The 26921-nt window shown below is 39.9% G+C and overlaps 1 pseudogene; it reads right to left on the bottom strand.

Annotated features, from left to right (window-relative positions):
• Window positions 1-16777: 16777 nt before the first annotated feature.
• Window positions 16778-18794, bottom strand: LOC132226500 (phosphatidylinositol 3-kinase regulatory subunit beta-like; annotated as a pseudogene).
• Between the last annotated feature and the right edge of the window lie 8127 nt (window positions 18795-26921).

Here is a 26921-nt window from a genome sequence, read left to right as displayed (position 1 = left end):
CAGCCCCTCGCCAGGCTCCGCCCCAACCCCTTCCACAGTCTCAGACGTGGGAGTTTTGTGCGGTTTCCTGACTTCTCTGGACCAACTCGTGACCAGATCCCAGGCCCCTCTCAACCTCCCCACATCTGCTCTCAGTCGTGGTTATAAAGGACCAGTAGTAACTCCTGAAAGGGAGTGGTGGTTGTGACTAGCTATGGAGTGAGTGCATGGTGTGTGTGTGTGTGTGTGTGTGTGTGTGTGTGTGTGTGTGTGAGAGAGAGAGAGAGAGAGAGAGAGAGAGAGAGAGAGAGAGAGAGAGAGAATGAGAGAACACAACCCTTTTCTCTTCCATTCTCCCTATCCCATTTCAACACTCTCCTACTCTCCATCCCACACTCACCAAGAAGGATATAGCACAATTATACACATTTTCCATTTGGAATCAGGAGTTCTTGTAAATTTCAAGGGCCACCCTTGGATACCATTTATCTTGTAAATGCAAAAAGAACTTTCACCGTGATGCATATTTTTATATGATTATATTTTGCTATGTTGTCTTTCTATTTTTTCTTCATCACTTCTTTCAGATTTGCTTAGCTTCTTATGCCTTTATACACACGTACATATGGAGCACTTTGGGGAAATATGAACAGTAAACAGTAAGCAGTAAAGCATTCTTCATTAATTTGCATTATTAATACTCCATTAAGAACCACTGTGATTAGATGCCCAAAGACTGTAGGTATTATTTCATAACCACAGAAAATTTTCTCTCCGTCGTAAGGTATTTTACACAGCTCTTGCAAGACAAAATAGTTTTGTTTGTTTTTATTGCACTTAAAACAGAAACAGTCTTGTGAATCTTCCTAGGAGAGACTCCCAGAGGAATGCGAATGCTGTATCATCAGCATTTCCAATGCAGTACTTCCAAAGTATGCTAAACCGTGCTATGCTATTTTCAAGATTCCAAATCAATAAGAACGGGCATTGGCAGCAGAGAGTGCACATAGTAACGTGTGCTTCACCAACTGCTACAAAATGTTTGTTCTGATTTCATTATCCCAGCAATTCTGGTAGGTAAAGAAGGCTGAGGTCGTTATCACCAACTACACTGAGTGGCCAGATTATTATGACCACCCCATCAGTACAATGAAGTGAATTGGTTATTCAAATAATAATAATAATAATAAAACCTTGAGAGTATTTGCTTAGGAAGTTTTCAATGTTCAGTATTTTTGGAAGTGTCAATGAAGTACTAATGGGGTGGTCATAATAATCTGGCCACTCAGTGTATTTTGCTCGGAATGCTGTTTCTCAGAGAACAGATGAATGCAGAAAAGCAGAGCCTTGTATTGTATATGTCCTAAGACAGGCGTTTAACATGAATCCTCACAAGCTGAAATAAAGCTATTTCCTCTGGAAATAATAATAAGGCTTTTAATGATCAAGAGGCTGGAAGATCCTTTTTTAAATCTGCAGGAGGCTTTATTTTTGTTAGGCAAAGCAACCTTTGCCTAAATATCTGAAAATGAATATGCCTGTATAGTTCACACTAGCTCTCCTGTAGAAAGAGGAGCGGTAGCAGCCACGGAGCGGGAGCTTCAATCCCTAGGAGAGGCTTAATGAGGAGTCAAATGGAACTCTTCCAGTGCCCTTGCCAATGAGGCTGAATTCTGTCCTCCAGGGACCAACTCTAATGTAGTTCAGTATGTTTAGTCCTGGCTTCCCTGCTGAAATCGCCTACAAGGCTGTCAGCGCTTGCAGTATTAGAGAGTTGCATTTATAGGGGTTGCCCAATGACAAATGCTTTGCTTTATATGGATCGCAGGAAAAACACAAGCCATTGATCCACTTGAAAAGCACAGTAATAGCCATGTAGTTTGTCACCCATATCTCACATGCTACAATTATGATCACACATGAACTCTAGATTATGTGTAGAATGACCAGGCAGTGTTTCGACTTTCCATGTATTTGAACATTTGCTTTAGTTTTGCTCTTGATGAACACTGGGTTCTCGCCTAAAAGACGTGTTGACAATTCATAAATCCTGTCTTTCAAAATCAGGATGATTGACAGGCCTCAGGTGAATAGCATGTTTCAACTGCCAAGATATATTATTCTTGTCACACTTGAGAAACAGTGACATTTCCTACAGAAGGTCATATTTGCTTTTACATGGATACTCATTTCCCATTGCCTCTTTTTTTTCCTCCTAAATAATGCCTATTGAGGGATCTAACTTTTTTTAACTTGACTCTTACATAGTCTTAAGGAAAATCAAATAAAAATACTGTAACACAGGGCATAGTTTTATGACGAAAATCATCTTCTTAAAAGAATAGGCAAGCCTGAGCAGATACTTATCAGTGGACACAAACTGCAGGCTATGGAATGAATGAACGATCCTAAAATAGGGAGGCAGCTTGGCATTTTTAGATACTATTCCCTCTAGCAGTCAGTTATATACTAGGATTACTGTGTATTGTTCACATGTCCTTTGCTTTTCCTAATTTTAAAAAAAATACATTAAACACCCCTACATCATGCAGTTTTATTTCAAAGCTTGTTTATGTGTGATGCATTGGCTAATGAACTTTTATAATATTTTTTTCTGAACCATTACAGACATTGTTATCATCTACTCACCTAGCTGTTCTTCATAACTAGGTTTCTTGACTAATTATAATTTAAAGCATCCTCATCCTGCATGAGAGGGTTCACTTTAGCCTGAAAAAAAAAAAAAGCATGACTAGAACTTGTACATGATATGTCAATAAAGCAAGACAGATTGTTTGCTCAGTGAAAATGGTGCCTGCTGATACTCCCTTTTCTTCTTACTTCCCTTCAAATTAAAGATGTAATGCAACATTTACTATCTATCATGTGTGACAAAGAGTCTACATATGCATCACTTAAAAAGTGGCTGCAGACCTGTCGGGTGTTTCTCAGTGATTAGGGCATAGGCCTGTGCACCAATGACTTGCGGGTTCAGTTCCCTTGATCAAGGACACACACATGGGCTGCAGGTTTGATCCCTGGCCCCGATGGATTCCCTGCCCCAGTAGATCCCCAGCCCCCATCAGGGTACACGTGGGATGCAAACAATCAATGTGTCTCTCTCCTATCGATGTTTCTCTCTATCTCTTTCTTCCCTTCCCTCCCTTCTACTCTCTCTAAAAATCAATGGTAAAAATATCCTCAGGTGAGAATTAACAAAACAAAAAATGGTTGCAAATGTATAATTATGGAAAAATTTTCATAGTGATTTCAGGTACTGGAGAAACCATACTGCATGGCCTTAAAAGCGAAGGATTCTATGAGTAGGCATAATAACTTTGCAGTGACAATTTCACTTCAAATCAATCACACTAAATCGATTTTCATGCTAAGAATTACAAAGTTAATAATATTCTCTACTCTATGAGAGAGGCGGTGAAGAAGTCTATAGTCTGAGGAGGGCAAGAGGATACCAATGATAGATTGGTGTTATTAACTGTCTTAGCAGAACAATCTAGAGTAAAATTGTTTAAGAAAACACGAATGTTCTTGGGAGAGATTTCAGTGTCCTAGAGAACATCCGCTTTATGAAGGGACATGAAGAACACGCATAATTGGGAAGCTGTACGTTTCTAGATACACTGTGTGGTGTAGATATTACTCTTTGACCCACGCAGACCCATAAAACTAACAGCACAGTGGACTCTCCCCTTCAACGTTTAAAACAGGTTGAACTTTAAAGGCCTACAACTGAACTCATAAAAATTCCCCCATAATTCCCTATCTCCATAATGTACCAACACCAAACTGAGGCATACTTGCAGTCTCCTTCTCCCCACCCCCAATGGCACCATTTCAAAGTGGTTCTAATTCCTGTCATTTTACCTCAAAAATATTTCTTATATCAATTCACTTCTCTCTATCCAGCCGTGGGCAAACTACGGCCCGTGGGCTGGATCTGGCCCGTTCGGCTGTTCCATCCGGCCCGCGGAGCTCAAAGAGCGGAGGGTTCTCTTGCTCTCCCCTCCGCTCCTTCACCAGCAGCAGTGTTAACATGTATTAGTTCACACAAACACTCCATCCATGCTTTTGTTCCGGCCCTCCGGTCCAGTTTAAGAACCCATTGTGGCCCTCGAGTCAAAAAGTTTGCCCACCCCTGCATCCCAACTACCTTCATTCTAGTTCAAAATTACCATGACTTTTTGTTGAACTGTTTGTAACCTTCCTAATTGCAAGGGTCTACCTGTAGCCTCTATGGTCCCTTCTACTTCTCCCTGAAGCATGATAGGGAAGTATTTCCATTTGCAGCCAGTTGGAACCAGTTATTGAAACTCAAATCTGATCACTCTGACTCTTTTACATAAATCCAACCAATAGCTTCCAAACATTTCTAGGATGGTGACAAAATCCTCAGCATGGTCCACAAGGTCAGCTATCCCTTATCTGCTTCTCAAGTCTCTTGCCACACCTTCATCTCCTTTGCTCTCTGAATTTCTAAAACTCATGCATAACATGTTTCCTCCTAACACTGAGATACATGTTGTCCTCTCTGCCTGAAATGCTCCTCTCCTCTTTTTCATCTGATCTCTGCTCAAATTTTACTTTCTCACTCTAACCCCAAAGTTTAAGGTTTCAAAGCCCATCCAGTATTTTTATTATTGATATCTTATTTTTATCACTATTTGCTTAATGAGTATCTCATTCATTAGATTGTTAATTCTACGAGCATAGGAATTATGTCGAGTAATTGATTGCCATTTTCTCCAGAGCGCCTAAGTCATTTCCAGGAATAAAGTAGGTCCTCAGAAAGCATTGGTTAAATAAGTAGTGTAGTATAATTTTCAATGATAATTATACTATCAAATATCAAAATATGAAATATTTATATTAATGTTTTGGTTTTATTTTTTCAAGATAGGAAATCAAACTCTATTTCAAGTACACTCCTACTTTCTTTAGTGGGCAAAAAGTTACCCATATCTGCACAAGAATTATCCTGGGGAACCTTGTGCAGCCTCTAAGATTGGTGAATGATCAGAAGAGAAACATGAAAGAGAAAATTATTTTTATTAGGATGATAATTTTACTCAAAATTAAGCAATCCTTCAACTTTTGAATGGATGAACAAACCATGGTATATAAAACCAATAGAATATTGCTCAGGAAAGAAAATAAGTGATCTGATACATGCAACAACATGAATGAATCTCAAATACATTATGCTAAGTGAAGACAAGTCAGATTCAAAAAGCAACCCACTGTAAGATGCTATTTATGTGTCATTTCAGAAATGACACAACTATAGGGGAGAAAAGTAGATTAACGGTTGTCAAGGGCTGGAAAGATGGGAGGATTGACCATAAAGGGACTTTCAGAGTGATGGAAATGTACTAAATCTTGACTTGATTGTTCATTATGTGACATATACATTTGCCCAAACTCATCAAATTTTACCATAAAAAGGACAAATTTTACTGTTTTTCAATTTAAAAAATTAAAATAATAATTCCAGGTAAGAATTAAGTATGGACAAAAAACACCCAATCTTTTAAAAACTTGTTTTTTAAAAAGACAATATTGCTTTATGTTTATATACATGAGTTTCAGCATTTTAAGAGTGTTTAAAGGTGCTTAACAATAACAGTATTTTAAGACAAATTTCAGCTTTCTGATTATGTGATTGCCTCTCCCATATTATCTTGTGACAAAATCTCAGAATTAAGCTCATGAAATTGCTTAACTCCCCTTTTGTCTCCTGTTAGCTGAGATATCTACATGGATGGTTCATTGAGTCACTCACCAGCCACATATTTTTCCATTCTTGCCATGCTGGGCACAGCTCAGATAAGATACAGATGTTGACCTCCGGGAGCTTGCAACCTAGTTGAAAAGATGGTATGCTAAAAGAACTACAAACAAGATAAAATATAGTAAGTAGAAGCAAAGATAGAAACCAATGCTAAAAGCAATCAGGGAAGGACAGAGAACTTACATATGTAAAAATCCTGGAAGCTGGAAAGCCCAAGGCATGCTCTAAAATAAGAGTACAGTTAGAGAAGTTGGAGTAATAAGATTGACATACACAAAGTCCTTTGCTCACTAATAGCCACATCTGTCTCTTCTTCCGGGCAGCACACAGGTATACTCCATTTCCGTTTCTCTTGCAGTTAAGTGTTGAGATAAGTCTGAGTCATGGCCCAGGAATTGTGACAAAAGTGATGGGTACTTCCAAGCCTGGTCCATAAAAGCCTTGATATATAATCCTCACTCTCTTTTTCTCATCCTGAATAGAGAGAACTCTAAGGACCTAGAGAAGTGAAGAACCATAAGATGGAAGGAGCCTTCATTTGCAATCCTCTTTAGACCATGATCTTAAAATTGAAAAGTATATTTAGATCAGGAGATTGACATCAAAGGCCAAGGTAAGGGAACAGGGGCTACTAAACTGTTTGAAACAGAGGAGTGATACGATCAGAACTGAATCCTTCAGAAAAACTGGTCTGAGTACATTCTTTAGTAAAGTGGAATATAAAAATGAAAAGATCAAGGGATTAAAGGTTCTAATAAAAGCAGAATTGAAATGATAGCTGGATTGAGAAAGAAAGCAAATGAATGCAGGAGAACATCAAGATCTGTGAAGATCTGAACATGCTCAGAGTTTGAGTCCTTAACTACTTGCTATCACCCAAGAGCCACCCTAGACAGTACTCCAACCACATGCTGGCACCAACACTGTCACTCATTTTGTTTATCTGCTTGGTTTGCTTCACTTCTACATATGTGGTCTCCCTGAACTCCATGATGATCAGTGATAGATCACCCTCATCCCTCGGCTCCCAAGCCCAGCCTAGCACTTGTCTAATAGTCACAAAGCGTGAAATAAAGCTGCTCTAAACAGTCATGTGAGGGTCCTTGTGTGAACATAAGTATCAACCCAATTGCTGAATCATAGGGTAAAAGTATTTTACCTTTATGAGAAACTGTCTTCCAAGTGGTTATACCACTCTGCATTCCTCCTGCAATGAATAAGTGTTCCTGTTACTCCACATCTTTGCCAGCATTTGGTGTTATTAGTGTTTAATTGCTGCCATTTAGAGTACTAGTATATAAGCCTCTTCAATGTTGCTTCTGAGTCATTTTTTAAAGGACCTCATTAATCATTGAGCATGTTCTTACTTTTTCTGGTACTATATGAACAATTTGAAAATCTGTCCTTTTGATAAAACAAATTCAATTAACATTAATCTTGAATTATAACTCATTAAATTATTTGACAGATATATATTGTACACTTCTTTTGTGTCAGATTATGTTCTAGTGCTTAGAATCCAGACATGCATTTAAGCAAAGGGAACAAAACCTAGGAAGCAGTGATGTCCCTGATATTTAAGTAACAGCAAGAAGAACAATGTGTTTGGAATGGAACATGTAAGGGACATTGGTAGTATGGGCAGTATGAGATGGGGGTATTGGAAGAAGATTATGTAGGATAATGGAGATCATTGTAAAGACTTTGGCTTTTAATTTGAGAGATAGGGAACCAGTGTAGAGTCTTGAGCAGAGGAGGCAATGTTTCTATGTTGGAGTATACTCTTTGAAGTAAGGTTAGAAGACCATTGTATAAAAGACCATTGGAAGAATACTGGACAAAACAGGCAAGGAAAAATTTGCAACGGAGGTGCTGAGAAATCTGAGAGTCTAGGTAGGGTTTTTTTAGGAAGGAAAACAAGATTTGCTCATGAACTAGATATGAATTTGACAAATGAGTAACAGAGGAATCAAGATGACATGCAGGTATTTGGCCTAGACAGGAAGAATGATCTTGCCATTATTTGGAAAAAAAGAAAGACTAAAAGTGGTGCAGGTTTTGAGGGGTGAATCAGTGCTCAATTTTAGACATGTTAATTTTGAATTTTTACTATACACTTAAGTAGAGCTATTGAATAGGAATTAAACAAATCATTCTGGAAATAAGGTTATTCCACTAAGGATTGGAGTAATACATTTAGGTATCTTCAGTGCATAAAATGGTATTTAAAATTGAAACTGTCTGAGCTCACCAATGGAGAGTGTAGATACAAAAGATAAAAATATCTAAGGACTGAGAATTTCTCTGATTTTCATCTACTGGCTGCACAGAAAACAGCAATAGGCTCTCTAGAAACAGATAAAGAGAAAATCCTCCCTCTGCTTCTCTATTAGGATGAAGACAAATTGTCTGCTTGGACATAAATCTGTGGAGAGCTTCTCTTTAATAGCTATATGATAGTATAATCAGTTTACAAAGTAAATGTCATAATCTGACTTAATGGAGCAATCTGAATATGTACATATAGATAAGTATCAAAATGAAACTCCCTATTTGTATGTATGCTTTATTCAACACTTTATCAATAGTGTTTTCAGTCTCATTTGACTTAGTATTTATTTTATATTTACCTAATCCTTAATTAGACAAAAATCTCTCACTCATTCATTTGTTATTTTATTCAGAAAGTATTAAGTGTCTACTACATATCAAGCATTTCTGGCTGGGTCCTCTGGCTATTGTTAGTTTTATTATTTTTATATTCAGATTTTTTTTAAAAAAAATCTCTCATTTGGACTTTTTAGCAGAAAGCAAGTGTTAAAATTATTTTTAGAGAGTTGGAAATAGATATGCAAAAATCAAATATACATGCCTCTACTCTGTGTTTTAACCAATTCAATGTTAGCAAAATTTAATGTTCAGAAACTTGGTTAGAAAAAGTGATTTTAAACTTTTTCACTATTAGTATATGTGAAGATTTTATAAAGTCAAATAAGCTACTTTGAATTTAAGGAGTCAATTAAGTCAGAGAAAGATAACCACCACATGATCTCACTCATATCTGGAATCTAATGAACAACATAAATTGATGAACAAAAATAGACCCAGATACATAGAAACATCGAACGAACTGTCAAACCTCAGAGGGAAGGCAGGGGCTGGTGGAAGGGGGAAGAGATCAACCAATGAACTCATACGCATATATGCATACTCCATAGACACAGACAATAGGGTGGTGAAGGCTTAGAGGGGAGGGGAGTGGGAGAGGGAAATGGGAGGGGGGATATATGTAATACTTCCAACAATAAAGATTTATTTTAAAAAAGAAGTCAATTAAAGATTTCAGTCATGGGGTCCTTTGGCAATGACCTTGACAATCTGAAAGATGTCTTGGGAATCTCACTGCTTTACTCTTGGAGCTAATGATTCTTGTAGATCTCCATGATTCATATCAACTACTATTGGGCTTTCAATCCTAAACTAGATACACTGGCCTATCCTGGATATTAAGAGTCCTTGTCATTTTCATTTGCTTAAATATAAACCCTCAGTGTTACTTATTGTCATTTTTCAGATGATAACTGCAAGGTGAGGTAAACATTTAAAAAAGAGCTTCAGCCCTGGCTAGGTAGCTCAGTTGGTTAGAGCCTTGTCCCTATATGCCAAGGTTGTGGGATCAGTCCCTGATCAGGGCACATACAAGAATCAACAGCCCCAGCCAGTTTGGTTCAGTGGATAGAGCATCAGCCTGTGGACCAAAAGGCCCCAAATTTGATTCTGGTCAAGGGCATGTACCTCGGTTGCAGGCTACCCAACACCTGGGCCCAGGCCCTGGTTGGAGCTTGTGCAGGAGGCAACCAATGTATTTGTTTCTCTCACATTAATGTTTCTCCCTGTCTTTCCCTCTCTCTTCCACTCTCTCTAAATCCAATGGGAAAATATCCCATTGTATTTAAAAAACAAACAAACAAACAAACAAACAAAAAACAAGAATCAACCAATGGATGGGTACACAAGAGGAACAGTAAAATGATCGGTCTCTCTCTCTCTCTCTCTCTCTCTCTCTCTCTCTCTCTCAAAATAATAAAAATGTTAAGAAGGAGCTTCAGAAAATTTATTTCCAGACAATTCCTAGACTCCCTGGGCCTCACAAATTAGGTGGCTCTGTTGACAAAGACTCAGTGAAAGTGACTCATTTGCTTTGGTAATGCGTGGCCCTTCTTAATCTTCCCTTTAACCTTGGCACTTTAAAATGCCAAGGTTGACATTAAATTACAGTGTGGCATAATATCAATAACAACAGCCACTAAACAATCTACATTTCCATTTTTTAAAAGCAAAATATCCACAATCACTCCAAGTTTTCATAAAGCGTGAAATTACCTCCTGTTTACTGAGTCACAAAATGGAACTGGAGCAGAGAGTAAAAGTAAAGATCCAAATCAACATGAGGAACATTTGCCTACTCACAGAAAATCTCAAGCATATGCCAGGCGCTGAGAAAGCCCCAAAGCTGCTAAGAAGTAGTTAGAAGCCTCATGCTTCTGGCAATGGAGTTTAGAAATTATTAATATAGAAAATTTCTGCCTCAGAGACTGCAGATCCACGCTTGACACCCAGAAACAAGCATTTTTAAATGTCATTACTTGCACTTGGTGAGAAAGACATACTTAGGAATGCTGAGAGATCAGTAACTACACATCAAACTTTCCATGAATTGTTCATGAAAGTTACATCTACCCTCTCAAGTGTGGAAGATAACAAATGCCCTGAAATTTGCTGGTCTGTATTTGGGTGTTGCACACACTTAAAAATAAATGAGTAACTTCAAAGGTTATCAAACATAAGATAAAACAAAACCAAGGAAAGTTGAAAGAAGACAGCAACAGAGAAGCAAACATAAAACAAAAAGCTCCTAAAATCTATATAATAAAAGCATAATATGCAAATCGACTGCACGGCCGAACAGTGGAACGACCATCCGGACAACCATGCTATGACACCCACTGGCCCAGGCCAGCCAAGGCAGGTGCGATGCAATTGATTGGGGGCCCCGCCATCACCCCATGATTGCCCCACAGAGGGAGGTCCAGGCCACCGGCTGTCAGGGCAATCAATCAGGGGGCTCCCGGACTGTGAGAAGGCGCAGGCCGGACTGAGGGACTACCCCCACGAGTGCACAAATTTCGTGCACTGGCCCTCTAGTTATGTATAAAAGTCATATAATAATAGCATAACTTAGGATGCCAGGTGGTTTTTTGAAATTACTAATAAAAGAGCATACCTTTGTAAAATAGAGTAAGATAAAATGAATAAAGACAAAGACATTGAAAACTAAAAATAAACTATAGTTCATGAATCCTACATTTTGTTGGAAAAAATAAAGAACTAACTTGTTTGAAAACAAATGCAATATTTAATTTTCTAGTATTTCTCTACATTATAAGTTTTCCTCTAATTCAGCTGTCACACAAGTTGTGATATTACCAAGTTCAAAATAATTTGTAGTTTTCATTATGATTTCTGAACCCATGAATTTATATAGAAGTGGACTGCACTTTTGATTAATGAGCAATTTACAATGAACAAATTGCTCAGATCTTGAGGATACAATTTTATGGGTTTTAACACATAGGTAACCACCATTGTAGTCAATATATGAAAAAATCTCCAGCACCCTAATCATTTCCCCTTTGCGCTTTTGCATTTAAATACCTCACCTGCCTCCTTAGTGGCATCCACTGTTTTGATTTCTCTCGTCCTATAAATGGTTACTTTTTCCAAATAATGTTTTTAAGTTTCACCTATATTGCTGTGTATAACAGTAGTCTGTTCTTTTGTAGTACTTAGTAGTACTAGTAAATTTCATTTTATGAATCTGCCTTGACATATTTATTTATTCTGTAGTTGATGGACATTTGGGTTATTTTCAGTGTTTGGCTGTCTATGAAGAAAGATGCTTTGAATATTATTGTACAAATCCCTGTGGACATATGTATTCATTTCTCTTGGTCATCTCTTCTGCTATTGTCTTCTTTTGGAGAGTGTGTGTGTAACTTGAAACATTATATCTAAATTTTTATGGAGAATCATATAACCAACCCTGATGGTTTGGCTCAGTGGATAGAGCGTCAGCCTGCGGACTGAAGGGTCCTAGGTTCGATTCCAGTCAAGGGCATGTACCTTGGTTGTGGGCACATCCCCAGTGGGGGGTATGCAGAAAGCAGCTGATTGATGTTTCTCGCTCATTGATGTTTCTAACTCTCTATCCCTCTCCCTTCCTCTCTGTAAAAAATCAATAAAATAAAATAAAAGAATCATATAACCAACCATTGGCAAACTACTGTAAGAAGAAGAAAAGAGGCGGAAGGGGAAATAATAAAAAGAAAAAAGAAAGAGAAAAAGAAGAGAAAGTGGAAGGAAGAAAAAGTAGAGGACAATTCTTAGCAGATATTATAAAATACTTGCAAGGCTACAGGAGTTAAGAAAGTATGTGATTGGAACAGATATAAACAAATAGACTAGTGCAGTGGTTCTCAACCTGTGGGTCGCAACCCCTTTGGCGGTCAAATGACCCTTTCACAGGGGTCACTTAAGGCCATCCTGCATATCAGATATTTACATTACGATTCATAACAGTAGCAACATTACAGTTATGAAGTAGCAACGAAAATAATTTTATGGCTGGGTCACAACAAGAGGAACTGTATTTAAAGGGCCAGAAGGTTGAGAACCACTGGACTAGTGGAACAGAGCAGAGAGCCAAGAATCAGGTTTGCATAAACATAGATACCTGGAAGAGAAGAAAATTAACCAATATTAGTAATAAAATAGGAATATCACTATAGATCCTATTGCCATTAAAAGTATAAATAAGGGAAAACTGGAATAAGCTTTTCAAGTTCCACCACCACCCAAAATAATGGAATTTTGCCACTATGAGCTGGACAGCTTTTTAATATTTAAAGATCTCTGGTGATATTAGTGATATTAAAAGATATTAACTTTTTCTGTTATATAAAGATATATTTCATATTTGGAAGATCCACAAGAACCAATATGTTCTAAATGACCAATGAAAAATATTACAAAAGCATGCAAGGATAAGAATTAATAAAAAATACAGGATGGGTCCATATAGTTACTGCCATAGAGTATGAAAGTACATTTATACAGTTTCAGCTTCCACATTATCACTAACCTTTAAAATACTATAGGTTGTCAAGTTTTGGTATATTAGCAAAGAAAAATTTACAATTATTTGGAAGCAACCCAAGTGTCCATCAGCAAATGAGTGGATAAAAAAGGGTAAAGGAAGAATTTACCCTTTGCGAAAGTATGCATGGACCTAGAGAACATTATATTAAGTGAAATAAGCCAGTCAGAGAAAGAATTAACATATGATTTTACTCATATGTGGATTTTAATGAACAAACTGAACCAAGGAAAATAGAGACTGACTCACACTATAGATAGAGAGCAGGCAGACAGCTCAGGGAGGTTGGGGGTGAGGGGAGAAGGTACTGGAGGGGTGGAGAGATTGAGCAAAAAAGAAAAAACAAGAGAGAGAGAACTCATGGGCATAGACAACAGTGTGGTGATTAGAGTGGGGAGAGGGGAGGTGAAGCGGGCATAGAGGGGATAAATGATGATGGAAAAAATAAAAGTAAGTAAAAAGGGTATTAATGATTCCTCCCTTATCTAAGAACATATCTGTATGGGGCTGAATTTTCTTCATACATTTTAACCAAAACAACATGTTTCAATAGATAAAATGAAGAAATAGTAATACTAATTCAGGCAATTTATATTAAATTGAACATAAAAATGATATGCAAAAATATGAAACAATGCCACATTTTCACTATTTTTTGTTTTAAAACCATTATTTTTTCTAAACATGTTATTTACATTAATATGTATTAGATTTACTGCTTTTAAATGAATTAACAAATGAGTATTTTATAATTCAAGCTGTTTAAATTTCTAATTTGGTAAATACTAAGCTATAACCCACAAAAACAAAATAAACAAAAAATGATAATATGGTCAACCTCTTTGGTAATCAGGAAAATGCCAATTATAATGCATGTATTGGGTATATATTATATATTTCATTAATTTAAATTATATCATCTAGTGTTTCTATCGGTGTAAAAAAACTCCGTAAAATACTGGGTGTAGAATAAATGTAGGGGTTCATTTCAAGGAATTAATCAAAATATGAACTATTCATGCTCTTTGCCTCAGCTAATTTACATCTATGTATCTATCCTAAAGACCCTCCACAAGGTAGATAGAAAGAAATGGTCTCAGCAGTGTTGCTTATAATAGACTAGCGGCCCGGTGCACAAAATTCGTGCATGGGTAGGGTCTTTAGATATGGCCGGCGATCAGGGCCAATCTCTGGGGTGGCCAGTGGGTCAATCAGGGGGCCTCTGCTGGCACCCGCCTTGGCTGGCCTAGAGCCTGCAGTCTGGGGGCAGCTCCTCCATTAAGCATCTGCCCCCTGGTGGTCAGTGCGTGTCACAGAGACCAGCCATTTGGTCAATTTGCATATTAGGCTTTTATTATATAGGATTATAGAGGGAGAAGGAGAGCAGAGTTTGACATGGAAAATATGCTTCTTTGGGATATTGACTATTTTAACCTGTTTTGTTTTGTTTTTTAAATATATTTTCATTGATTTCAGAGATGAAGGGAGAGGGAGAGAGAGATAGAAACATCAATGATGAGAGATAATCATTGATCAGCTGCCTTCTGCACACCCCCTACTGGGGATTGAGCTCACAATCCAGGCATGTGCCCTGACTGGAATCGAACTGTGACCTCCTGGTTCATAGGTCTATGCTCAACCACTGAGCCTGCTGGTCAGGCTAACCTGGTTATTTTTAAAAACTCAGAAAGAACCGTTGACTCTCCCCATTTACCCACCTAAAAGGAATTTAAATGGAGGACCTGTGCCAGGAAGAAAGATTCATCAGACAACTATAGTTTATTATAAACTAGCATTTGACAGAGTGGAATCTAGCAAGGTCTATATGTTCAAAGTTCTCACTGTGTCCCATTGTTAAAGATAACTCAACAAACTTTTATTTACCAAATATTTGCTTTTTCATTTGCATATGAATCGCCTTCCTGCCTTTTGAAATCCCAAACCACAACCCCTTTTTAGTTCAGAATGACATATAAAGCTGAACCTCCCAATGTGCACCCTTGGGTCTTTATATTCTTACTAGAGGCCTGGTACACAAAATTCATTCAAGGGGGGGGGGGGTCCCTCAGCTCAGCCTGCACCCTCTCACAATCCGGGACCTTTTGGGGGATGTCTGACTGCCAGTTTAGGCCCAATCCCGCAGATCAGGCCTAAACCGGCAGCTGGACACCCTGCTCACAATCCAGGACTGCTGGATGCTAACTGCTCACCTGCCTGCCTGATCGCCCCTAACCACTCGCCTAGCTGCCTGATTTCACCCCTAAAACTCAAGCTTCTTCTTTTTTTATTTTTAGTATTTATATTTCTCCTTTATTTTTTATTTTAAAAGTCAATCTTCTTGAGACCATTGTTGGGGTCCATCCCCAGTGGATCCAGGGGTTCCCCAAAGGTGTGGACGGAGTCGGCGAAGAAGGAACGACACAGAGACAGCGTTCAGTTGATCAGCAGCCTGGCCAGGATCTCTAGCCAGGATCTCCAGCCAAGTTCTGGTCTGGATCTCCAGAGAGGTTCTGCTTAGGATCTCCAGCCAGGTTCTGTGTCCATGTTCTCTTGCTAGGTTCTCCAGGTTCTCCAGCCAGGTTCTGTTGCCATGTTCCCTCGCTAGGTTCTCCAGCCAGGTTCTGTCCAGGTTCTCCAGCCAGGTTCAGTCACCAAGTTCTAGTCAGGTTCTCTTGCCAATTTCTGTAGTCAGGTTCAGTCCAGGATCTTTTGCCATGTTCTCTCCAGCGAAGTTCTTCTGTCTCTAGAGAATGTTCTGTGTAGGTTCTGTGCCTAGGTTCTGTCTCTCTAAGTTCTGTGTTCTAAGTTCTGTCTCCTAAGTTCTGTGTTCTTAGTTCTGTGTCTTGCTGTCTTGTTACATCTGTATTTATACCAGTTGATTCAATCCTATCAATCTCTATTACAAAGGTTAGGGCGTTTCTTATCTCCATTCCAGGGAGTAAAGATTATGTAGCTTAAGCATGATTGTTCGTAGTTAAAGTGATTAATTACCCGCCTGGCACTTAGTTGAGGGGTTTTATCCCCTCCCTGACTTCAGGGAAAAATCCCTACCTGGGGAAACAACCTTTCTCGGAGAGGTGACCTTGGTTAAAACACATAGTGCCAAGAAGGTGAGCAAACATATTAAGAACAGTATGCCATATATGCCAGGTCCCTTGAAACAGCAAGGATGGACCGGCTCCCGGAAGACCATGAGGCGTTTAACATTATTCCATATTCCTTACAGAGAGCTAAGCATGGTAAACATAGCAAATACTTAATACTTATGGGCTTCTATACAAACACATTCCAACCAGGAATGTTTTAATAGGCAGCCTCCAAAAACTTGAACTTGAAAACCTAAAAGCAGAGTGCTCAGAATTCAGGCATCAGATGCTATTAGCAGGATTTCTATCCCAATTAAACTCTAATTCTTAGCTCTCAACAGTCTGGACAAACTGCCCTTCACCATCTCCAAAGTCTCTTATTCGTCATTATCCCATTTTTCTTTCTTTCTTCTTTTTTTTTTTTGAGTTCAATGTTTTATATCCACATCAGTATTATGTACCATATAAAACCCACCCTCCAGCCTAGCTGGACAGGCAGGAGGGGGGGAGGGGGGTCCGTGGCAGCATAGAAAACCTGGATTCTTGTCCCAAAGGAGGAGAAAATGGGTTTACAGTCAAGGAAACAAAATCAGAAAAGGATCAAGGAGAAGCCTAGAAACTGCATCGAGCGGAGGTGCTGTGGGCAGCGGTGCCTCCAGGCTGGCCCAGCAGTACCTACAGCAGCCTCGGTTCCTGGGAAGCCTGGGTCAGAGAGGGCCCAGCTCTTGGGGTTATTTTTAACAATTTTGCTTTTGGGGGAGGAGGGTTCTGGGCAGCAGCTCCATATGGGGGTAACCAGTGTGGGCTTCACTTAAGGGTTTGGAGGGGAAGTTGGGTCTGTGGGGCAGACCCGCACGGTCTGACCCCAAATGTCACAGCTGAGGTTCTTGGAAGTGGCCCAGCAAAGTTTCTTCCTGCCCTGACCCCAGGCCTATGGCTTAAAAATCAGGGCACCAGGCTGGGGCTGAGCACCCCAGGGGCCTTTGTAAACATGGAAGGTCCAGGCAGGGGGAGCTTAGAGGAACTGTAAAAACTGGTGGGGGCAGCCAGAGCCAGGGAGGGCAGTGCCCGTGGGGACAGGGGCATGGGGTGGAGGAGGTATGCTCCTCTAACAGAAACTTAAAGGTACAGAGACTAAGAGAGACAGAGAGGACAGAGATGGGGATAGAAAGAGTGACAGGAAGAGAGAGACTCAGAGAAAGCAAGAGAGCAATTGAGACAGAGAAAGATCCATAAAGAAGAGAGACAGACAGACAGAAAGATGGAGTCCTGCTCTGTATGAGTCAGCGGGTAGTGGGAGGGGGGCCTGGGGCTCGCACAGGATGTGCCAGTGTGACAATAAGTGCATCGTTGTGTTGCAGGAGGGAGGTGTGCTGGTAATGCAGCACCAGCTCCTTCAGAGACCCATTCAGGTTGTAGGGCTCCGCAAAACCCAAGCCAGTGGCCGTGCGGTAGATGACACAGTGCTGGGTCTCGCCGTCCACCACCACAGAGCAGGCATAGCAGCCCCGCTGGCTGCTCTCACGGATGAGGAAGGTACCATCCCACTTGCCGGTCAGCATTTCCTCAGCCTGCGTGCAGTTGATCTTGCCCACATACCAGGTTCCTTCCTCAAGATGGGGGAGGTCATCCTCATCCTCCATCAGTGCGTACTGGCCTTCAGTCTCATTTTTGATTCCCAACCACTGGTTGATTTTCTTCTGCCGGGCGCCTTTCTGGGTGAGCCATACCAGGTACTGGTCTCAGATCTTGTGCAGATGCATGAGGTCTGGCTTCAGGCTGTTCAGGTGCTGATCGATCTCACGGTTGTCCAAGGCCTGTGGCCGAAGCTCCTGTTCCAGCTTCCAGTGGCTCTCGTGGATCTTGGCGATGTGAGACTTGAGCCATTCTGAGCTCAGCAGGATCCTCTGCATCTCTTTTTCGTTGCTCTCATGACGAAAGTGCTCCAGATACTCCTGGCTGCCCTTCTCTTGAGCCTGGCCCTGCTCTTCGAAGATCTTGATGGTTTCATTGAAGGCTTGGATTGTGGTGCGCTTCACCCGCAGTTCCTGGGAGGAGCGTGTGTACTCCTCGTAGAGCTGGTCCTACTGGGGGCTCTTGTCCTGCGCCTCAAACCAAGGTAACAAACAAAATCTTTAATTCTGATCTTCCTGGCTGCAAGGAAACAGCAAACCTCAATAGAAATAACTTCCCGCCAGAAGTCACGTCCAAATACTGCGAGACTGAGGACTATAGGGCTGACTATGTACATGCGCAATAACAGGCTCACATTCTAGCGCTAGGCGCCCAGGCGTCCTCCTCAATCCCACAATCCTCTGGTCACCCAGGCGTTCTCCACAATCCCACAATCCTCTGGTCACCCAGGCGTTCTCCTCAATCCCACAATAGCTGTTTCCTATTTGGAATCAGTGAAGTTTCTGGAGAACTGCTGCTGCCACGGACATGTCGGTCCCAAGCGCACTCATGAGACAACCGCCCATTCCGGCCACAGCTGGCGCCGTCCTGGTTCGCAATGAGAAAAAGGTACTGTGCTGGGCCGGTTTCCAATCGGATCTTCCTCCTCCTTCCCCAGCGCACTCCACACCTCCTCCAGCCGACCACCCCAACCCTGCAGACCCTTAAGTCCTTCTCCTCTATTTCTTCCACTTTCCCCATCAAACTCGCACCCTATCGCATTGCCTAGGCAGTGGTCCGCAAACTGCATCTCGCAAGCCACATGCGGCTCTTTGGCCCCTTGAGTGTGGCTCTTCCACAAAATACCGACTTCTGCGCATAGGCCACCAAGTTTCAATCGCACTGTATGTGTGCGCCCGCACGTGGTATTTTGTGGAAGAGCCACACTCAAGGGGCCAAAGAGCCGCATGTGGTTTGCGAGCCGCGGTTTGCCGACCACTGGGCCCTAGGGGAACCCCTAACCGCTCCCTGGAGGGTGGCCAGCTTGGGCGAGGGGCCTGGTGTTCTGGTCTCTGGTTGTTCTGGCCATTTCAGTAGCTGGCTTTTTATATATATAGATGGGACCCCTGCATGTACATCCGTCATTCATTTTGGACACTTTGTTCTGTTAACCTGCCTCAGTTTAATTTGATTTTCAGCTTAGGCAAGATAATTTAGAAAGACAGGAGGAAAATTATTTTTTGACCCCCACAAAAGCAACCATATGGAAAACAGCATAACTCACAGAATGGATAAAGAAGGAAGTTTTCACATTTATTCTTTCATACTTTCACAATGCTGGAAAAGAATTTACATTGAGAATATGTTTAATGAGCCCATTTGCTTTATAGTATATAAAAATTTCACACTAAATAGTAATATGCAGAAAGGCCACCAATTATAAGATATTGGTAAGATTACAGATTAATTTTCAAATGAATGGATGAATTACTGACCACATGGAAATATTGGGGATATAAATGGAAACAGAATTAATGCATTTGAAAGAGATTTTAAAAGCTTAGGCATATATATTTTATCAGAATAAACATTTGTAGAAAAATGTTCCTCAGGCCTAGCCGGTTTGACTCAGTGGATAGAGTATCAGCCTGCATATTGAAGGGTCCCAGGTTCGATTCTGGTTAAGGACACATGCTCAAGTTGTGAGCTTGATCCCCAGTAGGGGGCATGCAAGAGGCAGCCAATCAATGATTCTCTCTGATCGTTGATGTTTCTATCTGTCTCTCTCCCTTCCTTTCTGAAATCAATAAAAACATATTTTTTTTAAAAAAGAAAAAAATTCCTCAGACTAGTTCCACAGTACTAAGAAAATGCCATGACCTTTAGTTGGTTAATTGTACTTCAGCAGTTATGACAAAATACAAGTATAATGGTGACTGAATTTTTGAGTTGTGATTCTCTGTCCATGTTTTGGAAAAAAAACAACTATTGCTGCAGAATATGACACTGGAGTGGCAATAACTTAGAAAATATATGTTATTCTGCATAATATGTAATAATTTAATTCTTTGCCAGTCCCTTGGAATATATTTCTTTGCATGCAGTATTATTAATTATGTCAGTATCAGCCATTTATGCTGCTTAGTATTCTGCAATAAAGCCAAAAAGATCCTTGAGTGAGTTTAACTTTCCCTCAGGATTATGAATTTCAGTAGAAACTAACAGCAATTAAAAATATGTCTGAGAGAAGTTAATGACATCTGTATCAGAATAATGGAGCCATGAAGATGTCTCCATTAAACCTCTCACGGTTAATACAGAGATGATGATGGTAGGAAAACAAGAAACGTTTCTTGGTCATTTTCTTTTACACACACAAACACACACACACACACACACAATCTATATATGATTTGACTCCGAAACATACAGAATAAAGCACCTTTTATATTATTTCTGATTCAAGCAAGCACACATTTTTACTCTAGGGCATTTTTTTGGTACTCATCCTTTCTGATATTTTAAATCTCAGAGCACGATAATTTATTCCCTCACAAAGAGAAAGTTATTCATTTATGTCTACCCTCAAACCATATTGGAGAGAATTGAAAGTGCTTTGGTGTCTCCTTATTTTATGTGAAATGTTACCAAATAATTAACAAAAGATTTCAGAAAATTGGTGCTGAGGACTAAAAGCATGTTTGCAGTTGAGAAACAAGTGTAAGGCAGCCAAGTTTTCTTCAAAAATAAATTATTTAAAAATCCTTCTGTGTTGTTCTAGTCAGGATATTGAAATAGACTCAATTTTATTTGTGGGTGATGTATCATACCTCAGCGCGTGGGGACGTTGTGGGTCCTGGAAGCTCGGATCTGAGCAATTTTATTTCTGATCCCTTAGAACAGTAGTTCCCAGCATGGGGAACACGCCCCACAGGGGGGCAATTTGATTTTTAAGGGGGGCAATTCAAAAATGAGTTATTAAGAGTGCATTTTTTGCATTGCTTATGGTTCTAGGAGCCTCATATACAGTATATAAATATATATTGTGATACATTTATGCATTTCAGTTCTCTATTATATGTTTTGAAATTTTATTTGCTATTTTTTCATATCACTTCATATTATTATTTTTTTAACAATTTTTTAGTGATTTCTTCCTCAGTACTTCAGCTGTCCTTATGTTCTTTTATTTTTCTCTTTCATGGATGACACGTTCTTTGGAAGTTTGTTTAGACCAAGTTAATGGCCTGTTAGGCTTCCTCCATGTGAATAGGAGTTCATCTTTTGAATAATAAGAATATATGTCATGGGGGGCGGGTGCATCAGGATTTTAGAGATGCTTAGATGGGGCATGGCCCAAAAAAGGTTGGGAACCACTGCTCTAGAAGCAACTAAATCAAATTCCCAAGTCATCTTAACAATAGAACTGAGTGACCATCCTGGGCCCTTTATATGGTGATGGCCTGGCAGTGTGTGTTGGTGACGAAGAAATGACCCTGTCTACTGACACTAAGCAAGCTCAGAGCCCAGAGGTAGGTCCAAGGCCCCAAAGCTTATAAGATTCGGGGGACCTTTTTTAAAGAAAAAGAATTTAAAATAGAAAATACAAAATTATGTGTGAAAGTAAATATATATTTGAAAATACAAAATTATGTGTGAAAGTACATATATATTTAGAATGAGAAAAAGAAATCATGGCAAATTACAAAATTTTAAGTTAACTGCCATAAAATATAAAATTCCAGAAAAAGTAACCTACACTTTAATCTGTCATATCTTTACTGTAATTTTTACCTACAATATTGATGCCTGTTTGTTTGAATACCGTTGCTAGGAAGCTAGATAATGAGAATACACACGGCATGACACACGGAATACACAGGATACAACTGAAGTGGATCAATTTTCAGCTTGATCTCCAATGAGGAGGCAACCCTTTCCACCAATGGGAGTCAAGCACATTCCTTCCTGCTTCACCTCAGCATGACAGAAAACGCACGTCCTGCACAGAATAGAGAATAGGCTGGAAATGATATAAAGAGAAAATAATGATGGAGAACATTTGGATTGGAGAAAAGGCAACCACTCCCAGAAGACAAAGTACTGACCCTGACCACCAGGTTGGGAGGGTTCCAGTGTAATCAACCTGCCACCAGGTAGCATAGCCAGAACATGGATGATGGTGCCATTGAGGGATTCAGCTTTGACGTCACGTGGTTGGCAATTCGGGCTCTCCGCAGTGGGACAGGAGCCAGCAGCTAATCCTGGTGAAGGGCCAGCTAACTTGTTGGGACTCTGCATAACCTCCATTCCTGATAGATTTGTGTAAATAGTTTCATATATTATTTATTGCTTGGTTGAAGACATATACCATATTCCACTAGACAGCATGCCAACATCTAAGGAGCAGTATGCCAGCTGGTGCCATATGAGTACTCATCGGACAATTCTACTGCTTGGTTTTTCTGGGTGATGGGATACATGCAACACCCCTGAACTGTAGGAAAAGTCTATTGCTGCGTTTTCCAGGCCATAAAGGTATCCTGGTTGGATGTGATGTTGGATAGGATATCAGAGCATTGAATAACATTTTTTTTTAAGTTTACAAATGGTTATTGGGTAAAAGCCCTATAGACAGAAAAGATAGTTCCATATTCAGAATAGCTGCATACTAGGAGCCAAAAGCTGTGCTCAGTTCCTCTAATAAAGATACGATGTTCTAAACACAGTTGTGATTAGCATCACCTCCTGATTAAGTTTGCAGTAATTCACAGTCATTATCCCAGAATCTGTCTTCTGCACCAGCCAGACAGGCAAGTTCAATAGTAACAACCCCCCCTCCCCAAATCTCCACTCCCAGAAGAGAACAAAAAATGGTCCTAGTGCTGTTATCACTTAGGAATTTACAAGGGCTTTGGGGAGCCTTGCGGGCCAACCCCCACTCATGTGAGCATTAACTATTGTTCTTTCTAGTCTTTTCAGGTGTTTTTTCCAGGGGTCGGGTATTTTCCTCACGTGAATGCACTGTAATGTTCTGCTGACCACTTGAGGACCTGTCCTCTGCAGATACCTGGGGTTTTCTTGTTTTGCAGGGCTCCTTTCTTCTGGTGCTCGGTCCTGCAAATGCTAGCAACTTCCATCTTCCCAAGCTCTCAGCTCAGCTTCTGCCCTCAACACAGGAGTCCTCTGGGCTCCACCTGGCCTTTCTCCTTGAGCTGCTGACAGGAAACTGAAGGCAGCCTGCTGGAACAGTTATGGGCTTTTCTCATTTCCCATTTGTCATGAATCACTGCTCTTTAAGCCTGAATTCCAGTGCTTTGAAAACCATTGTTTGATTTATTGTACCTATTTTTTAACAGATAATTTCAGGCTGGAGGGTAAATGTGGTTACTATTACTTAATCTTTGGCAGAAGTGAAAGACCCTAAATTCATTTGACTTTGAAAACAGATTTGAATGGCTGTCACATCTTGAAAAAGAAACCTTCAAATATATATAGATCCAAATAAGTAAAGTACATAGTTGTCCATGTTTATTATATTATGATATTGATTTTTCTACTCCATCCACCAACTACACAATAGTCTTTTTTTTGAAATGTAACTACCGTACATCTGTCTTCCCAGATGCCAACCATTGTTCCTGACAATAAGTGGAAATATTTTGCATTTTTATATTTTAAAAAGTGATTCAAAACCCATCAAAACTATTTATTTGGAAATGTTTGGAAGAGCTTAAATAAATCTGTGGTCAAATTTTTAAGTGTGCAGGTATGAGAGTTTTTATAGATGACACACATCATTTTCAGCAGCAAAATTGCATAATGATACAAACATTAGCCAATAGCAATTCCCAAAATGTGCTCTGCATGACAAGTTCTTTCTAAAAGCAGGTAGGTGCTCACTCTTTGTTAAAATCTCACCTTTACCTTGAAGGAACTGACTAAGTCTGTGTATTTTGGGAAACATGTCTTATGGATAGCATATTATCGAGAGTCACTTGTTATCACTGAAAAGAACAGCGAACTGGGTTTCCTGGGGCTCAAAACATCAGTGGAAAAAATTGTAAAGGTTTGCCTGCATTTTTCCTGGATGCTTAAACTCCAAATGTCTTACTCATTGTGATGGTTCCACATTCTCATTAGCTAACATTTCAAGGCAGAAAACACACCTAATATGAGATTCAAATAGCCTGGGTAATTTTGAATGATTTTAACTTCCATTGTGTCATATCTGATTACACCCTCATTGTTTCTGCCCCTGGATGGGTTTAATAAAGAGCTCTAACTAGGAACAGAAGTGTCTGCCAGTTTTTGATGTTTGCCTATGAATTTTTGGTGTTATGTTTAGGCCCAGTTCTTTTTTATAGGATGGCATGCAGTCTCTGTCATGACACCACCACTGTCATCTCCTCTGCACTTAGAACTCACACTCTTCCCCCAGAATGCCTCAGTGACCACGTGTGACACAGGCCTGTCTTAGGTACAGAGCTCATTAGGACACCTGTATCTACCCATATAGGACTTGTTAGTAAAGGGGTTGGGTGCTGGTGAGAAGGGTAAAGGGATTAAGCAAAGAAAATCTCATGGTTCTCTAGACAATGGTGATTGCCAGAGGGAAGGAGGCATGAGGGAAAGTAGAAAAATGTAAAGGAGGGATAAATGGTGATGGAAGAAGAATTGATTTGGAGTGGTGAACACAATACAATATACAGATGAGGTATTATAGACTTGTACACCTGAAACCTAATAATAATAATTTTATTGACCAATGTCACCCTAATAAATTCAATAACAATGACCTAATCTAGCATATAAGCATAAAATTTTAAATATACAATTAAACTTTCTTGTATTTTAACCCACATCCATCCCACAATCCAGAGAGGATTGGGTTGGCTTTAGGCTGTGGTGCTTACCTGGCTGCAAGAAAGGAGAAAATTGGATTCCCAAGGCCATAGCTATTGAGTGATGGAAGCAAAGAGGAACCATTCAAGTCACTAATACAATTAAGAGCCTGCAACAAAAAAAAGAAATCTACCTAGGACTGAACCTTTAATACTGAGGACATTTACTGGGATCATACTGAACTGTTTAAACTTATGAAACTACTGGGAAATACAAATAAATCCCTTATAAAAGAACACTCCTTGCCACTTCCAGATGAAAAGTCAGGACAGAAGCTCTCCCACTGCAGACACAGCGGACTCTCATAGCAAGTTAGCCTGGAGGTCAAATCACCCCCGGTATTGCCGACAACAATCAAGGCTTAACTACAACAAGACTGTGCACAAAGACCACTAGGGGGTGCACCAAGAAAGCATAAAAAATGTGGAGACAAAGAAACAGGACAAAACTGTCAATGGAGGATATTGTGTTCAGAGCCACACTTTTAAGGTCTCTTAAGAACTGTCTAGAAGCCGCCGATAAATGTAGTGAGATACTCAAGAAATCTAATGAGACCCTCGATGTTATGATAAAGAAACAACTAGAAATTAAGCATACATGGACTGAAATAGCGAATACTCTACAGACTCCCAACAGCAGACCAGAGGAGTGCAAGAATCAAGGCAAAGATTTGAAATGCGAAGAAGCAAAAAACACCCAACTGGAAAAGCAAAATGAAAAAAGAATCCGAAAATACGAAGATAGTGTAAGGAACCTCTGGGACAGCTTCAAGCGCACCAACATCAGAATTATAGGGGTGCCAGAAGATGAGAGAGAGCAAGATATTGAAAACCTATTTGAAGAAATAATGACAGAAAACTTCCCCCACCTGGTGAAAGAAAGACTTACAGGTCCAGGAAGCGCAGAGAACCCCAAACAAAAGGAATCCAAAGAGGACCACACCAAGACACATCATCATTAAAATGCCAAGAGCAAAAGACAAAGAGAGAATCTTAAAAGCAGCAAGAGAAAGAAAGTCAGTTACCTACAAGGGAATACCCATATGACTGTCAGCTGATTTCTCAACAGAAACTTTGCAGGCCAGAAGGGAATGGCAAGAAATATTCAAAGTGATGAATACCAAGAACCTACAACCAAGATTACTTTATCCAGCAAAGCTGTCATTCAGAACTGAAGGTCAGATAAAGAGCTTCACAGATAAGGAAAAGCTAAAGGAGTTCATCACCACCAAACCAGGATTATATGAAATGCTGAAAGGTATCCTTTAAGAAGAGGAAGAAGAAGAAAAAGGTAAAGATACAAATTATGAACAACAAACATGCATCTATCAACAAGTGAATCTAAGAATCAAGTGAATAAATAATCTGGTGATCATAATAGAATCAGGGACATAGAAAGGGAATGGACTGACTATTCTTGGGGGGGAAAGGGGTGTGGGAGATGCGGGAAGAGACTGGACAAAAATCGTGCACCTATGGATGAGGACAGTGGGTGGGGAGTGAGGGCGGAGGGTGGGGCGGGAACTGGGAGGAGGGAAGTTATGGGGGGGAAAAAGAGGAACAAATGTAATAATCTGAACAATAAAGATTTAATTAAAAAAGAAGTCAGGATACATCCAAGATGATATACTTTCTTGCACCAGGAAAACCCACAACCAAAGATTAACTGATATATTGATGGAGCTCATGTTTGGCTGTGAGCAGACTTTATCATTCAATGATACACATACTGATGGAGAAAAACATCAAGTCGTATATTAAAATAGTTGTTGTTTTTTAATTTTGGGAAGAATTTGAAGGTCCAATTAAGTGACAACTTGTTTACCCAGCCTGCACTCTTTCTCTTAGCCAATAGGTGCTACTTTTTCTCAGTCTCTAATTTTAAACTTATGCCATTAGGATTAACATGTATGATTTTGGCAACATTTGCTATTGTACAGAGCTTGCTTTTCAAGATATAATGGACCTTGAGCTTCCATCTCCTCAGTACTAGATTGTTTCTGCTGGAATGTGTGAAGGATGAATGGTACAGA

The sequence above is a fragment of the Myotis daubentonii genome, chromosome 2 (genome assembly GCF_963259705.1).
Source record: "Myotis daubentonii chromosome 2, mMyoDau2.1, whole genome shotgun sequence".
Classification (NCBI taxonomy): domain Eukaryota; kingdom Metazoa; phylum Chordata; class Mammalia; order Chiroptera; family Vespertilionidae; genus Myotis; species Myotis daubentonii.
This window is presented reverse-complemented; position numbering and strand designations above follow the sequence as displayed.